This window comes from Chenopodium quinoa, unplaced genomic scaffold (genome assembly GCF_001683475.1).
Source record: "Chenopodium quinoa cultivar QQ74 unplaced genomic scaffold, ASM168347v1, whole genome shotgun sequence".
Lineage (NCBI taxonomy): Eukaryota > Viridiplantae > Streptophyta > Magnoliopsida > Caryophyllales > Amaranthaceae > Chenopodium > Chenopodium quinoa.
This window is the reverse complement of record NW_018744895.1, coordinates 1,319,615-1,324,279: the sequence shown is the minus strand read 5'-3', so window position 1 is coordinate 1,324,279 and position 4,665 is coordinate 1,319,615.

The window sequence follows — 4,665 nt, the reverse complement described above, 5'->3', positions numbered from 1 at the left end:
AGATATACGATATCCTATCCCTTATTTATAGAATTGTGTACATTTTGTAGATTTGCATGTAAATAGATATCTATGTAAACATGGATGTGAAATTATTGTTATTGAACTTAAATTAGTTTTACTAAAAGTATTTTTACCAAATTAAAATTATTTTTACTGATTAAAACTTAGCTTATTTTTACTGATTCTCTATTATATATTGTTAAACTAAATAAAATATACTCCATCCGTGTTTACACAAATGAAAGGTTTTGACTTTTTGCACTAATCATCTAATTCACTTTGACTAATGTTTGTAATATATACATAAGGACACTTGGAAAAAAAAACTGGAATGTCAAGTGTTGCTGTCTCGTATATGTCACAATAATACTTATTTGTCGCCTACGTGGCATGACACTTGGAAAAAAACTAGAATACTAAGTGTCGCTGTCTCATGGCCTTGCTCCGAGACCGGCACTACTAGAAATAGGGTTATTTGCGAGGGAATGGTTCCGACGGAATGTAATTCCCTCGGAAAATTCAAAACTTCCGGCGAAAATTGACTTTGTAGGAATTATCCGTCGGAATAATTCGCTACCGACGGAATATTCCCTCGGAAACGTTCCGACGGATTTTATTTCCCTCGGAATGTTTCCATTCCGACGGTATATTCCCTCGGAACATGACATTTCTGAGGGAATTATTTCCGTCGGAAACTAAGAACATTAAAAAAAAACGCATGTTTCTACTACTACTGCAACCCAGAACAAAAAAAAACGACAAAGAGGAAGAGAGAGAAAGGTAGGGCGATTCAAGAGGAAGAGATAGAAAGGGAGAAGGAGAAGAGGAAGACAGAGAGGACGCAGCCGCCGCCCCTCCGCCGCTGCATCGCCGCCGGTAAGTTCGCAATTTGTGGTTTAATTTTTTTTTTTTTTTTTTTTTGGTGTCCAAAACACCCTAACCACCACCTTTCACCTAGGGCTTACCGGAGTAATTACTAACAACCACCACCTTTCACCTCACTCGCCGGCGGGTCTGCAACCTCCACGCCCACCAGCCGCTGCCGCCAGCAGGTAGTTTCCGTTTTCCCTCTTTTTTTTTTTTGGTTTTTTTTTTCTAATAAGTTCACATATATTATTATTTTTGAACTTATACAAAATGCAAGCATAAACTAAAAATATTAAATCATAAATGTAGTTTATACTTTTATTTTTTGTTAATTTTTTGTTTGGAATTTGAATATTTGTAGGTTTTGTAGATTGAATTGGTTCTTTGGCAATAACAAACTCAGATCTACAGGTTAGAGAGTATTTTAAAGCTAAATTTATAAATTTAGTTTATACTTGGAATAGATCCTAATGGTGTGTAGATATATGTTAGTTTATTATTGATTTTATTTATTGTATTTAAAAGTTGTTGTATTTATATTATAATTTGTTCAAATATTTGAAATGAATGTGTTTGTGTTATAATATGTTAGATTAGTTTAGTTTATTTAAGTTAATTTTTAATTAATGTATTATAACACGTTAGTTTAGTTTGGTTTAGTTTAGGGTAATAATGTATGTTAGTTTAGTCTATTTTAGTTTAGTATAAATTAGTTTATTTTAATTTAGTTTAGGTTTTTTAAATTTGGTTTAGTTTTGGTTAATAAAGTGTATGTCAGTGTATTTAGTTTAACATTTATGTTTGATATAATGTTTAATATAATATTTAATAAGCGTGCTTATTTATTTGCTTAGTTTAGTTTAATTATGATATGTCTCTGTTTAGTTTAATGCATGTGTTCTTCACTTTATATATATATAATAAATGAATCATTTGCATAATCATATGCCTAGATACCCGTTCAAGGCATACACATTAAGAGTATGTCTTGAATAGTCCCCGGTTGGGACTGTCCTTGTACGCTTATTCTCACTTAGGTGGTGAATGTAAGCCTTGTTTTTTATTCTAGGGAAAATCCTGCCTTTTCAGGCACTTCTCTACCGTGTTCTCTGGGTACATATGTAGGTGTGTATAATCGCCTACATCGTGTACTTGGAGAACTGTAGGGAAATGCTGGCGGATTTTCCATAGAATTGAAAACCTGGATTACATTCACTAGTGAGAATAAACGTACAAGGATGGGTTACGTAGGAGTGATAAGGACCCTTTGGAAGCATTTCAAATCTCATTTGCATTTCAATAACGCTGTGGTGGATAATGACTGCGAAATACCGTTCATGACTAATGTGATTGTACATATGCGTGAGCAATGTAGAAGTTGTAATCATGAAACGAAGAGAACGTATCTGGATGTATAAAAGGACGATTGGGCAAAGTATTAATCCAGATTTCGTGAATGGAGTTGATGAATTCATTCAGTACGTCAGAGATCATCCCGAGAGTAGTAATCCGGATGAGGTTAGGTGTCCATGTGTTAAATGTAAGAACAAACGCCATTGGAATGCAGATACGGTTAAAATTCATCTGTATGACAAGGGTTTCGTACCTAACTACTACGTGTGGATGTGTCAAGGGGAGGGGTATACGGGAGTTCCCGAACGGCGGTCCAATGAATATCATGACATGGTTTTGGATGCTTTTGGTCATAGTCAAGATCAGGGGCATTCCGAGGAGGCTAAGGTTCCGAGAAACTAAAATCCGTTGGAAATTCCGTCGGTAAGGAAGTTTCCGACGGAAAATCCCTCGGTATAACCCAAATTTCCTACAAAGGGGTCTCCGACAGCGTTTTCCGACGGATTTCCGTCGGAAACTGGACTTTCCGACGAATTTTTAAGGTTTACCGACGGAAAATTTCCCTCGTAAATCAGCTGTTTTCTAGTAGTGCGGCTTTATTTATTCGTGAAGTGATGATATGATATGATATGATATGATATGTGTTGGGTTTTACGGTGTCCGACACCGCGCAGAAACAAAACCCGCATAATCGGATCGCATGCACAATAATTACAACATAACAAAATGACATGAAAATAAAGAAAACACAAACACATAAAGAAAAGAGAGAGAAAAAAGCTCACCCTTGACGCGTGCTTCGCTCGCAATTCGAGCTTAGACTTGGAAAAATTCAAGCCCCGCAAATGCAAGACCTCCAACGTCTCACACCCTTGGTCACCGAACCGCCCCCTACCCCGTAGCTTAGACGAGGCTAGAACAAAATTACTAGAGTTTTACGAACTTAAGGCTTTCTCACACTTTGGGAGATTCCTTTTGCGTTTTACTCAAGTGAGTTTTCCCATTACCCAAGGTGGGTATTAATAAGGAAAAGCTCTCATGAGTTTCCATCAACTTTACATGAGGGAGAGTTGGTGAAATGCCAAAAAGAATTAATTAATTTAATTCTAAATTAAATTAAAATAGCAATTCAATTAGCAAACAACAAGTATCACAAGGAAGTAGGTGAGGACCACAAGGGAGGACCACACCTCCCTTGCTCCCCAAGCCAACCCCTCACAAAATTGGGTGCAATGGGAGGCGGCCAGCTGGCAGCCCGCCTTGGGCACTAAGGCAGCCATGCTGGCACCTGGTCCCTCGGTTGGGCCTGCCCAGCTGGGGCTTGCCGCACCAGCCCACAACAACAAGCCGCGCATATGCGGGTTGCTTTTTGGTGGGCGCTGCTGCTGCGCACCATTCTCGATGCTACCAGTAAGTGCTTGGCGCTCGAGCTGATGGGCGTGCCATCTTGCATGCATGCTCGGGCATGCTTCAATGCCTTGCCTGCAAGGCTGCTCGACCAGCTTGCCCAACCAATGCATGCGATGCATGTTGGGCTTGCGGCTAAGCATTGCCTTGCGGCAAGGTGCTCGGCTAGCTATGCTAGCCCTCGCTGGCTAGGCCATTGCGAAGCTAGGATTTTTGCACTCGTTAACTTGTTGTTTAACTAATTTCTCATCTCATTGATTACATAAATCGACTCGACGTTCGACGCTCGGCTTCAACGCTCTAAGCTCGAAATCCAACGTCTTAGTTCGTAAAATCTCTATCGACCCATTTAATCCTTTGAATTAATTTGTCACTTTGGTTCTGTTACACGATTGGGTGTGACCCGATGGGTTCAGTAAAGAGCAAGCTGTAATATTAATTATATTGTTCATTAATATCACTGCTCAAAAGCAGCCTCCACCTAGGCATTCCGATCACTTAACCTCACTAAATAATTAGGTTTTCAAAATAACTCTGAACCCTCTGTCGGAATAAAACACTTGTTCGAAGGACACCATTCCTTTCAATCTCTCACTTGTCCTTCCGGAAAAGTGTGATTTTTGTGTATAGCCTGTTTCCTATGTCACTTAATACCTCTTCATGAACTATAAGGTAAGATTCTTCATCTCCTTATTACGTCCAGAAGTGTTTCTCGATTTCCAAGTTCAACTGTCAATAAGCAGATGATTTCTAAAATCCATCTGAGCACGGCCATGCATTTTCACAGTCTCGCTCTTCGAGAGGCATTGTAAACAACGAAGACATGCTCCCTACTGTTAATAGGGGGACATTCCTAGTCTTGTATTGTTAGCTTGTCTTACTAAGAGGCCCTAGCTGCCTGAGTGATGCCTTTATAATCCTCTTATAAGGCAGGCGTTTGACGACATCAAAATGGACTAGTACTCAAACAAGAGAACTTACAATACTCATGGTTGAGGAAAGAGGTTTTGATAGCCATAATAATTAATATACTTA